The following is a 13,574-nucleotide window of genomic DNA, read 5'->3' as shown; positions in this document are numbered from 1 at the left end:
TTAAAGATGAGAAAACTGAGGCTCAGAGAGGTTAAGTAGCTGCCCAAGATCACATAGCTATTAAGTGATTTGAATCCGTATCTGACTCAAAAATCTATGCTCTTCTCTGTAAACCATCTTTCTAGGGAAGATAGAAGGAAGGAGTCTTCACTTTGTGACTAAAGAATAAGGCTCAGAGCACTTAAACAACTTGCGCAAGATCACACGGGAATCCAGGTTTTCTTAGACCAAATCCCACAGTGTTTCTAGGCAGTTGTAGGGCTGACATGTAAAGGGGGACAGACTGGAGTGTCTTCCTCCAGAGGAGAGAGTCAGGACCATTGCCTTCACATAGGCTGATTTGGGATAAAGGTCAAGGAACATCTTTTGTATGAAGCTGTCTGATATGAAATGAGATAGAAGTGTATTTCTCTTGAATGTAAGGGAGTTTGGAGATAGGCAGTCCAGAGTTAGTTATGACGGCTCCACGAGGTCATCAGCGACAGGAACTCAGGGCATGGGCCTCTGTTTGTTGTGCCTCTACCCTGAATCCACACTGAGGCCAGACCAGGGCTCTGGCTTTGGGCTTCTGAAGATCTTTCACATGAAGCAGTTTTATCAAATGAACAGGAGCTGTTTATGCCTTTGGGAAAGCAGACTATGGAAGATTTTTTTTTTTTTTTGCTGATTAGTCTTCTGTCTTCCAGTGTTTTCTTGATTTACTTTTCTTAGCTATCCTGCCATTTTACAAATTCAATGTTATATATCTTTTTAGTCTGTTTAGTACCTATCGGTCCTTTTTGTGTGCCTGCCGAAGATTGCCCAGGGCATTCAAGTGCTGGTAAAGAATACTTTGTCAGCTAGTGAAAATAAAATTGACAACCCGCAAACCCTTGCTTAGGACGGGAAATTGAGTGAAGTCTAGATTTGCTTCATTATACTAGGAAGAAAATACCACTTATTAGAATGTTTCCTGTTACGATCTGTTATTTTCCTATTTTTTTAACCTTAATTTGCTCTTTCTTGGGGGAAAAGTCATATTTTTAAAATGAAGTCATTTATTCAATTGTTCTGAGCAATATACGTGCAATCCTGCCTCCATATAGTTTACCAAATAGCAAGAACTACAAATATCAATACGGTTGAGGATAGTGAACGCTGTGATGGAATAATTACGGGGCCTGTAGGCACGCATTGGGAAGGTACCTCACCCAGTATTGGAGGGAAGGGAAGGCTTCCTGAGGAGGTAACATTCAGGGTGAGTCCTGACGGTGATGGAAATTAGCCACAAGAAGATTTTTCCAGGCAGAGGAAGCAACCTACACAAAAACTGATGGACAAAGGGAATGCTCGTACATTTGAGGAACTCAGGGGCATTCTGCTTGGTTGAGAGCCTGGAGGCAGTGGGTGCAGACTGGTCAGTTCTGAGAAGCTCACAAAAATCCTATAAACCACATAAAGTTTCCTTACGGCCTTGAGATGCCATTGTAGGATTAAAACTGGGGAATGACATCTGAGATTTGAGTTGTAGAAGGGTCAACCCAGTGAGGAATGGAGAGTGTTTGAGCACGTGCAAATGCCCTGAGGTGGGAAGGCTGAACCTAAAGGATAGCCAGCTTGGTTGGAGCGCAGGGAGTGATGGAGAAGGGCCCTGTCGAAGGCTTGAGTCTGCACTTTGAGTCTTGAAGTCATGTTAATGATTTTTTACTTTAGTCTAAGAAAACCATTACTTGAGCTTCTATGTAGCAAAGGGACTGGGGGCAACAGTAGAACAAAGAAACCAGTTGGGAAGCCTTTGTAGTACAGGGAAGAGATAGGTGGTGATGCCTTGGACCAAGATGGTTGAGTGGAAAAAATGGAGAGGAGTGGCCCAATTTGTGTACAATTTAAAGAACTTGCTACAGGGCAAGAGAGAGGGATTAAAAGGTGATGAATTTCAGAGATAGTAACTCATGGGATTGTCCACAGAGTAGACTGGTCTGGGAGGCTAGTAGAGGACGGCCTCAGGATGGAGCTGTGTGGTTGCCCAAAGGTTAACAAATAATTCACTGGACGCCTCCAGAGGAGTTCCTTACTGTTGGGCAGGAAGGAAGCCTGAGGTTTACAGCGTGATCGTACAGCGTGCTTGCTTCTTGAGCTAAGTCTTCATCCTCCCCTTCTCACCTCCTTGTACAGTTGATCCACTGGTCTTGGTTCTGACCTCTGGGTCCCAGTAGAGTAAGGGTAATCCCTCTTCCACGTGACAGATGTTCCAAGAAAGTGATCCTGTTGACTCGTTTTCCTCGAGGTACACATCCCCACTCCTTCAGCCATTCCTCATGAGGCTTGTTGTTGGAGCCCTTTGCCAACCTGGCAGTCACCTTCCTTCTGACACCTTCCATTCTGTGGTGGTGTCCTTCCTAAAATATGATGGATTGCAACTGGCTGTCACCTTGACAACAGAGATAAAGGCTTTTGGAGAAGGAGACACAAACTATTTGTTTCACATTTATATTTACAGTTATAAAAGGTAACATATACTCATAGAAGAATATTGAAAAAAAAACAGAAAAGTGTAAGGAAGAAAAACATAAATCCCTGTAGTACAATCAACTAGAGATAATTAGCTTAAATTTTGGTTTAATATCTTCTAATTTTTCTTCTCTGTATATTTATTATTTTTTAATGGGTACCCATAGGCCTCTTGCTTTTATATTTAACTTTTTCATGTCTTGAAACCTCTCATTGGCATTATTTTATTTACTTATTTCCTGAGGTAATACATTGTTTTAAGTTTTCCACTTTTATAAATAAAATGCATTGCAGCACATAAGAATCTTGTTTGCATGTCTTATCTCCTTAGGATACTAGAATGGAATTACTGGGTGCAAATATTTTTCTGGGCTCTTGGTACATATGGCCAGATTGTCCTCTGGAAGGGGTTTACCCATTCCTCTCTATAGCCCCCCAACAGGGGTAGGTGGACTTGTCTATTTCAGTATGTCCTCACTCAGTCCAGAGGAGATGATCAATGGAGATACAAGTCCCAAATATGAGGAAGGCAGGTGTAGATAGGATGCCACTAATTCAAACAGCTAACATTTTTGAGTACCTACTTGTGTGCCAAGCACTGGCTAAGCATATCTCATATATTTGTATCAAGTACTTCTCATGTAGACTCTACACATCAAGTGCAATCACAGATAAAGAAATAGATGCACAGAAGTTAAATGACTTGCCCAAGGTCACACAGATAGTTTAACAGTGAAGGTAATTTTAGTACAAGTAACAGAGTACTTGACTAAAAAGGCTTTAGTTTTACGTTTTTTAAAAGTAAAGCTTTTTCTAAGTGTAACATACATACAGAAAAGTGCATACGTCTTCAACGGTATTACTTGATGAACTAGCAGAGTTACCACCTCTGTGACCACAATCCAGATGAAGAAATGGAATAGTATCAACCTAATCAATATCCTTCACCTCCTCCTCATTTCTAACATTGTAGGTTATTCTTACCCATTTTTGAACTTTATGTAAATGAAATCATAGTATGTAAAACTCCTCCCTTTTTTTTTTTTTTTGCTTCTTTCCCTCAACATTTTGATTGTGAGATTAATTGGTTGTGTGTAGCAGTAATTTGTGCATTTTTATTGCTGGAAAGCATTCCTATTGTATGACTATACCACAATTTATCATTTTACTCTTTTTTTTTTTTTTTTTTGTGATACGCAGGCCTCTCACTGTTGTGGCCTCTCCCGTTGCGGAGCACAGGCTCCGGACGCACAGGCTCAGCGGCCATGGCTCACGGGCCCAGCCGCTCCGCGGCATGTGGGATCTTCCCGGACCAGGGCACGAACCCACGTCCCCTGCATCGGCAGGCAGACTCTCAACCACTGCGCCACCAGGGAAGCCCTATCATTTTACTCTTGTTGGACATTTGTGTTGTTTCCGAATAATGTGGATGTGAACATTTTTGTGTAGCAAAAGGCACCGCGTTCTTCAGGCCCAGGGGATACTGTTCCATAGTTCTCTATTTTTTCCATGTCTAAAACATTAAAAAAAAAAAAACTCTTCCCTGGCCAGGGCAGCCCTTTAGGAGCTCCTTAGTAAAGGACTTATTAAAATGGTTTCACAGTACAGAGCTCAAGTAATTTACACCAGAAAAACCAAGGGTGAAGGTGCCCCAGCTGCTGGTGAAGATGCAGAAACAGGTCCCACCAACTGTACATTTTGTTAAATTAAAAAAAAAGCAACATATATGTGTGTGTGAGCCAGAGATAAATATGGAGTGAGAAAGCACACATATACATACATACGCAGAAAGGAGCAAATGCTGGGGGTCTCAGTGGACCTGCTGAAGGAAAGGGCTTCAGATCCTCCAGTCAGAGAATGTGGTTGCAGCCTCTCAGAGTGTTGATTGCTCCACTGAATGGGACATTAACTCTGCTGCTGGCAGCTCCAGGCAGAATGTTTTGGGAGGAGGAATGTTGCTCTAATTTAATTATGAATCTCAGGGAAGCAAATGATGATCCTCTCCAACCCGCTGTGCTGGATGGAAGGATGCTTCTGGGTTGTCTCTCAGGTCTTCCAGGTGTACTGAGGAGGAACAGGGGAGGGATTCTGTGTATCCTTCCAGGGAGGTGCATCTCTACCCAAAGGAGTGTGAACACCAGAGATTAGGGTCCAAAATCTGGTCAGTCCCCCCAGTTAATTGTATGTGAACTTGGAAGATTATGAGAGTAGATGGGAAAGTTAGAACTAGAGCGATCCCGTGCCATGGTGCCAGTTTACACCTGCTTCCCTGGTACAGTCGTTAATCGCACCCCCTTCTCACTCCCAGAAATGTCCTGATTTGTGCAGTAAATTATATGGTCACCCACTTAGAAACAATCTTTGAGGCTCTGCCGCTTACATGCATTGTGACCTTAGACAAGTTACTCCACCTCTCTGAGCTTTGTACCTGCCAGCCACGGATGTAGTAAAGATTACATGAGGTAGTAGATAGATGCTGGGCCTTTAGCCTCACACGGGCTCAGAAAAAGGATTTGGGGGCTTCCCTGGTGGCGCAGTGGTTGAGAGTCCGCCTGCCGATGCAGGGGACACGGGTTCGTGCCCCGGTCCGGGAAGATCCCACATGCCGCGGAGCGGCTGGGCCCGTGAGCTGTGGCCGCTGAACCTGCGCGTCCGGAGCCTGTGCTCCGCAACGGGAGAGGCCACAACAGTGAGAGGCCTGTGCACTGCAAAAAAAAAAAAAAAAAAAAAAAAAAAAAAAAAGGATTTGGATTTTAAGGCCTTGCAAACGTTATCTTTGTTGTTGTTCTCATGGTAGCTGGAATTTCCTTCAAGCAGTGATACGTACACTGTGACTGTCCGAGACAGCAGAGGCTGGGACGCTGTGCCGTTTCTCCAGCTCACCTCTGAAAGCATTTGCTTTTCTTCTTCCCAGGGTAGAAGAAACAATTAGTTGTTGGGGCTCTCCGTCAGGGTTATACTTCCAGATGCAGATGCTAACAGCTTCTGAAATGTGAACCCTCAGGATTGGACCTAAGTGCCTCGGTCTTCACTTTGGGGGGCTGATGAAGAAATCCTTCGATACTATTCAGTGTTTATAGGATGACACACCAAAGAGTCTGTGCCTCTTCTCCTACTGTCATTATTAAGAGCACTTCCTTTCCCTCTCCAGTGTGTCTCAGTTTGGACAACAAATTATATGGTTATCCTGAATATTTGGGAACTGTGTAAGCCTATCTTTAGGTTAGGAGCTTTAGACGAGAAACAGGGCAAGTATCCATAAACAGGAGAATGTAAGTTAATTGTGTTATATTCCTACAACGAATTATTATTAATAGCAATGCAAATGAAGTATAGTTATGTGTATAAACATGGATAAAACTCAAAAAATAAATATTGAATGAAAAAGCAAGTTGCAGAAGAATACCTACTGTATAATTTCATTTACATGACGTTTAATAAAGCAAAATTAAGTGATTTATTGCTTAGGGATAGATACATAGATAGATAGATAGATAGATAGATGGATGGTGAAACTATAAAGAAAAGCAAAGGAATGATTCATTCAAACTTCAGATTGGCGTTTGCCTGTGCTGGGTGGGAGCGGGGGTGGGGGTTGGGGGGAGGCAAGGCAGGGCTGGGAATCGTAGAAGGACACAGAGGGCTTCAAAGATCCTGATTTTTCTTCTGTTTCTTAAACTGTGGGATGGGTATGGGGGTGTTTCTTATTTTCTTTTACTTTCAATGCGTGTACCTGTTATGTACATTCTCTTGATTCCTTGGGATATATCCCCCCCACACAAAACAAATATACAAGAAAAACATATACACAGCATAAAATAAAATGAGATGTGTGCTATCAAATTTTATACTTTCTGTGTGTGTGGTTTTGGGTGATGGTTGATAGTTGAGTGAATTTAGGGAGACGGTAAGCTCTGGGCTGAGTGGACAGCGAGGCAGTTTGGTAGCACCTTTGCATCTTTAAAACCCTGGTGGTAACAGGACAAGCGCTTTGGTTCTGTTTCTTTCTCCTGCTAAAGCACTGGCGTTCATCGAGTGAGCAGTTTGTTCATCCCTTCACATATATTATGTCTTCTAATTCTCAAAAAGTGCTGGGAGATGGAGTCCGTTGTCATCTCCATTGTACAGTTAAGGACAGTGGCGCACAGAGGGTTAGGAAATCTACGCGGGCGGGAAGTGCCTGCCCTGCCTGGGAATCTGCCCTCCCTCCTCTGCTGCCTTCAGGGCCAGTTGCGGTGAAAGCTGAATCCACCCCACCTGGGACGGACGTGGAGGCACAGGCCTGACGTTTTCAGGTTTACAAAAGGCTTTTCTCGCCCCTTTGTGTTTTTGAGGGTGACATCTTTGTCAGGCTCTGCTTGCTCCACGTCTCAGTGGCTCCATTAACAGGATGGGTGCTCTCCTGGTGATCCTGGGGAGAGCAAGTTGCCAGCCCCTGATACAGGATAATTAGGGAGTGGCTGTTTTCTGCCGAGCAGACACTGTACCTCAGGGGCTCTTGACCTGTCGGATTTGGACTAAGTTCTTGGACTTAGTCTATGACTTGGACTTAGTCTAAGGTCTATGCCTTGTCTAGTGCCTGGCACATAGCAGGTTCTTCATGAATATTTACTGAAAGAGTTAATAAGTGAATGTGCCACCAAATGATGTATTTTGCTTGTTTTGGGATTGTTTGTATTTTATATGATTTTCAAAACATGATACAATGGCATGGATAGAAAGGGGCTCTTGACCTGTCAGATTTGGACTAAGTTCTTACAAATGTGTGGCAAGGGGCTGACCTCAACAGTCCTGGGTAAAATTTGAATTCAGAGACTCAGTATGGTTATCGTAAGAAAAGATATGTAGAATGAAAGAAAAAAAGGAGGGGGGCACTCTAGACAGAGGGAATCAGGTCCCAGCCGGAGGGACTGTTGCGGTCAGAGGTTGCTCAGGGGATTGGAAAGCAGCCTGGTACCCAGTTTTGAATCCTTCTTCCGCCCCTTACTGCTGGCTATGACTGTTGGCAGGTTACACTGCCTCACTGAGGTCCAGTCTCCTCACCTGTAGTTTAGAGATGGGAGTACTGTGTCAGATTGTTTGTTGCTTGCCCCAGAGCCATTACTCTCCTTCCTTGTTAACAAAACCAGGCAGAGGTCACTTAAACTCAGGAAGGATGGGGCTTGCCCCTGGCTTTAGGGCCAGACCTGTGAGCTTCTGGTCTATGAAATGTAAGGGGAAGTCTTCTGGGAGAAGATTTGTTTCCCTGGGTAAGAGGGAGGTAGAGGAGGAGGACCTCTGCCCATGCTACTCTCTGCTTTGAATGCAACTGTGCTAGGATGTGATGCTTGGAACTGCTGCAGCCATTTTGTGACTGTGAGGCAGAAGACCAGGAAAGTCAGAGATGCCACCCGCAAGTCCTACCATTATTGAGCCCCCTAAGCATCTGTGGAACTGTTTATAGCCATATTTCTTGTTATGCAAGGAAAACAGGCCCCTATTTATGTAAGTTCCCGTTAGCCATGTTTTCTATTACTTGCAATCAAAAAATGATTTAAAAAGTATTTATTCCTTATTGAGCTCTGATGAGAATTAGAGAGACTATATTTTTAACATGTCTGGAACAGAGTAGATACATAGTGGTAGTTACTGTCATCGTTACCCCCACCATCACCATCACCCTCGGGGTATCTCCAGGGGCTGGTCAGATTACAGGGGTGGCAGAAGAGAAGAAATGTTGAAGGATTTTGTCTCTTCCCTTCCTCAGTATATGCCCTGCCTCTTATAGAAGGTTGTACAAGGCATGGTGGAGTGCCTGATATTGCGGAAGGAGTGTTAGGAGTGGAAAGGAAAAGAGAAGTAGAAAAAGAAGTCGCATTAGAGGGAAGTCAGGTGAGCAGAGTAGGCTCATGGTTTGAATTTATTGCTCTCACATTTTATTTACCTGAAATGGGATTCAGTCATCCTGGGCCCCTGATCAGAATAGAATTTTTAAAAATAAATGCAAAGGTGTTTATTTTTTATAGGCTTTTTAGCATTCATAGCTTAAAAACACTGTAAATGGTAAACCCCTGAAAATCTTTAATGGCTATTCCTTTCAACAGGTGCCCAGAGAACAGTGCTTTTTTAACATAGCAAACATTTCCGGTAAAGGATTATTATAATGAGGCATATTCTCTATTTTCAGCTCCCAATTACCTGTCAGTCCAGTTGCTGTCTGTAAACTATGCTTGAATTTAGTGTGATGGAAGTTGGAGAAATGAGTGCCTCACCATCAAAGCGTGAAAGGCCAGTGGTGTTTTGCATAATTATTGATGGAACCATTCCTCAGATTTTGCATCTGTCACTCTTGCCCTCCAGTGCCTTAGTTTGGGATTCTGCCCAAGCAAAGATCTAGTTACTGTTTTTAATCATTTTCAAACCCTGGTGTGGATTGTCTAGTCACCCACAGTTACTTTTTTTTTTTCCTGGCACATTTTTGTTTTAAGCAGAGTCCCTGTGACGATTTCAAATTTGTCAAAATGATAAGAGAAAACCTGCTTGATACCACTGACAAAGAAGACACTTTGAACATCCCTTGGGGGAAAGGTTGAAAGCCCCAGATTGTCTTACTCACTTATAGTCAAATGGAAAAAACACAGACCCTGATCCCCTTGAGAGGTGAAGAGGAAAAGTCTTTGATCTCCTGAAGATGTGCTGTGTCCAGGAGAGGGGAAGAGGTGGCATGAGAAGATGGGAAGCAATGGGTGAGGTGGGTGAATGAAGCTGCATGCTGGATCTGTGGGTCAAGCGGAAATAAGGAGAAGCAAAACTGAGGCTGTGTTAAAAATATTTATCAAGGGCTTCCCTGGTGGCGCAGTGGTTGAAAGTCCGCCTGTGGACGCAGGGGACACGGGTTCGTGCCCCGGTCCGGGAAGATCCCACGTGCCGCAGAGCGGCTGGGCCCATAAGCCATGGCCTCTGAGCCTGCGCGTCTGGAGCCTATGCTCCGCAATGGGAGAGGCCGCGGCAGTGAGAGGCCCGCGTACCGCAAAAAAAAAAAAAAAAAAAAAAAAAAAATTTATCAAGTGATACAAAACAGGTACTAGTCCATAACTACTGGAGTAGTGCCCCAGGCACAGTGTGTGCCAGAGTGAGTTCACAGAGGAGACCTGGGTGCTGAAGAAGAGACCAGCTGGCAGGGGGACACAGAAGACACTTGAGGTACAAGAAAACGTGAAAAAGAACTGGCACAACCATACTGCAGTGTGCAAGCACAACATCAACTCTGAACAAAACCCTTGTGTTGCCCAAAATGATACTCTCAGGAAAAGGGCAAACAGGGTCTATGCCTTATCTAGTGCCTGGCACATAGTAGGTTCTTCATGAATATTTACTGAAAGAGTTAATAAGTGAATGTGCCACCAAATGATGTATTTTGCTTGGTTTGGGATTGTTTGTATTGTATATGATTTTCAAAACATGATACAATGGCATGGACAGAAAAGAAAAAATCATCATTTTGTGGAGCGAAGAGAATTTTTCCTTTCAATAAAACCAGAGAGAGTGATTGAATCTCCTTTGTACTCTATGTTGTAAAATAATTTTTTTCCCTTTGTACTCTATGTTGTAAAATAATTTGTACAGGATAAAAATCTATAGTCTTTACAAAGGCAGCTAGTTCAGTGTTATAAAGGGCATGCATTAGATGGTTTGAAATATCTGTGATGAAGAATTAGAATAGAATGTACTTGTTTTTTCTAATGAGAAAACATGAATAGAAAATGATAGCAATCACTTTCTAACCACAGGCTCTACATCAGGATGAAGCATGGTGTTTGTGTTTTAAGGCCAGATGTCTCCTTGGGGAGAGCATGAAGGTGTCAGCTGGCACAGCGGAGTCAAGCAGAGTCTGTCATAAGAGCTTTGAGCAGTGGTTACTTCTGATGAGCTCACATAGGAGGAGCTAGACAATATGCTATTTTTGGTGGAATATAAAAGATTCCAGGGAGTCTGTTTATTTTACTTACCCTGCTCCTTCCTATAAAGAATTTGAAGTGACCTTCAACAGATGTATAATAATGAAGCTAGTAAAGTGCATCTAGAAATTGAAAATCAGAATCAAGGAAAAGAAGGGAATGCTAAAATGCTAGCCGTAAGTGTTAAAATAGGCCTTTTGATGGATTTGACAGTGGAGCCTCCTGGCAGCCATGGCAAAAGACGGAACATGGTAAGGCACATAACTCACACTTTGGGAAAGAAGAGCACATACAAGTGTCTCAGAGGAGGCAAACCTTTTCTAAAAGATCGCAGTTTTAACTGTTGTTATTCTGGAGCTGATGATTTAATTTTGATCATCCAGTTTGCTTCTTTCCCCTGTTTTTTTCTTTAACTGTTAGAGTTTCTCCTTTGCCTCATAGTCTCCACGTTGTCCGTGATCTATTCATTTTTAGTGCCATTAAGGGATACAGAGAAAGGAAAGGAGGTAAATTCAGAAGAGTTACCTTTGTAGCTTATTACAGTTCTGGTTAAAGTCATACATGATATGTCATTTTAGCTAGGTTGGTGCTATACGTTGATTTAAATTTCTTTTTTATTCTTCAAGACCACAGAACAGAGAATTATTTATATTTTAAAAACTTGACTTTATGTAAAGCTCATCTAGCTTTCTACTGAGCTGGGGATTGGAGCCCCAAACCCAGTTTGGTCAGTGTTACAAAGTTAAATTCATGGCCTCATTACATACATTTAATGTATATCTAATTATAATCAATTAAAAAATTTCTGTTCATTTCATAGGATAAAGTTTGTATGTGGTTTTATTTACTTATTTTTAAATTTATTTACTTATTTATTGCCTGTGTTGGGTCTTTGTTGCTGCGCGCGGGCTTTCTCTAGTTGCGGCGAGCAGGGGCTACTCTTCATTGCGGTGCGCGGGCTTCTCATTGCAGTGGCTTCTCTTGTTGTGGAGCACGGGCTCTAGGTGTGCGGGCTTCAGCAGTTGTGGCGTGCAGGCTCAGTAGTTGGGGCTCACGGGCTCTAGAGAGCAGGCCCAGTAGTTGCGGTGCACGGACTTAGTTGCTCCCCGGCATGTGGGATCTTCCTGGGCCAGGGATCGAACCCATGTCCCCTGCATTGGCAGGCAGATTCTTAACCACTGCGCCACCAGGGAAGTCCCTATGTGGTTTTATTTTTAATTGCTATATAATATAGTACTGTGTTTTGTTTAGTAATTCAATTCAGCTGCACAGTTATTTATTTTCTCTTACTGAATATTCCTCAACAAACATATTTGTGCATGTAGTTTACTTCACTGTTGAAGACAGTGCAGGAAATGGGTCTACTGGATCAAAAAATAGCACCACTTTTACCATTTCATTACTTTCTGAAGCATCAATGATCTTTCTTTCATGTCCTCGTCCACAAAGGAGATGAAAAGAACTGTTGATGAACTAGTTATCTCCAGGCAGTTTATCAACAGCTTTTCATCTCTTTGTGACTCACCTCTGAGTACTAGCTCTTCCACTGTTTTTGTAAATCTTTATAGCTGAGTTCTGCAAAATTCTCATAATTAGCACTTAGTGATGTCAGTGATACCCTCCTTTTTTTTTTTTTTTTTTTTAAGAGCTTCAAATGCTTGGCTTTTTATTTATTTATTTATTTATTTATTTATTTATGGCTGTGTTGGGTCTTCATTTCTGTGCGAGGGCTTTCTCTAGTTGCGGCGAGCGGGGGCCACTCTTCATCGCGGTGCACGGGCCTCTCACTATCGCGGCCTCTCTTGTTGCGGAGCACAGGCTCCAGACGTGCAGGCTCAGTAGTTGTGGTTCACAGGCCTAGTTGCTCCACGGCATGTGGGATCTTCCCAGACCAGGGCTCGAACCTGTGTCCCCTGCATTGGCAGGCAGATTCTCAACCGCTGCGCCACCAGGGAAGCCCAACCCTCCTTTTGAAATACCCATTTATTATATTTTGAGTTTCTAGCGTATTGCGTGTTGTGGCAGAGACTGCTAGTTACACTTAATATTCATTTTCTTCTTATCAGAAGTCACAACTCTTAGTTGGGCACAGGCCATCCAGAATAAAGTCTACCTTTCCCAGCCTCCCATGCAACCAGAGGAGGCCAGGTGGCTAGTTCTGGATGACAGAATGTGAGTAGAAGGGTTGTTTGGTAGCTTGCAGGATGCTTTTGAAGACTGGTGTGTGCTCTTTGCTTTCTCTTTCTTGTTTATCCCTTCTCCCACCCTTATCCCTGGACCACAGTTATGATGACTCGAGCTCTAGCCACCATGTTGAATCATGGGAACAAGGCCAGTACCCAAAGGGTGTACAAATGGTGACCTAGAAGATTTTTGAGTCTGTGAGGACTTTATGGACCGGAGCTAACATGCTCGGCACTGTGCTGCCTGCCTCTGGACTTTTACATACAAGACAACTGCATTTTTATTTTGCTGAAATCATTGTTTCAGGTCTCTGTTACTCACAGCTGAATCTAACCCTAACTGATAACACGTGTTCATATAAAAGAGGCTACATTAACAGTTTAAGTGTTTCAGACATTATCATTTATTAGACATGAATATTTCATGGTTAGGCTGAAAGCTGAGACCAAAGTAAAAGCAAATGGCAAGGATCAAATGATTTTCTCAATTCTTTTCTTACTCCTTTCTATTGAAAAAGTCATCTTGATGGTAATAGCTGTGTTTCTTGAGCTCTTCTTATGTACTTATTTCACTTAATTCCCTATGAGGAGGTGTAGTTGCCAGGGGACGGGGAGAATAGAGAGTCACTACTGATGGGTTTAAGGTTTTGTTTTGGGATGAAAATGTTCTAAAATTAGATTATGGTGATGCTTGCAATATAATGAACATACTAAACCCCACTGAACTGTGTACTTTACGTGGGTCAACTTTATGGTATGTAAGTAATATCCCAATGAAGCTGTTAAAAAAAAACCTTTAGCAGCAGTAACCCAGCATTCCAAACAAGATGAGGATGTCATATCATGAAAGCAGTCTTTTTTTACCCTCCATAAAGTAGAATGCTATACTCTTTTTGGAGAAGAAATTAGGGAATTTGCCATTGAAAATGAAGGAAACAAGAAAATTAAAATATTTTGTTTCCCA

This window comes from Mesoplodon mirus (genome assembly GCF_964341445.2).
Source record: "Mesoplodon mirus genome assembly, chromosome: 11".
Lineage (NCBI taxonomy): Eukaryota > Metazoa > Chordata > Mammalia > Artiodactyla > Ziphiidae > Mesoplodon > Mesoplodon mirus.
The sequence above is the reverse complement of the archived record's forward strand: the minus strand, read 5'-3'. Positions refer to the sequence as shown.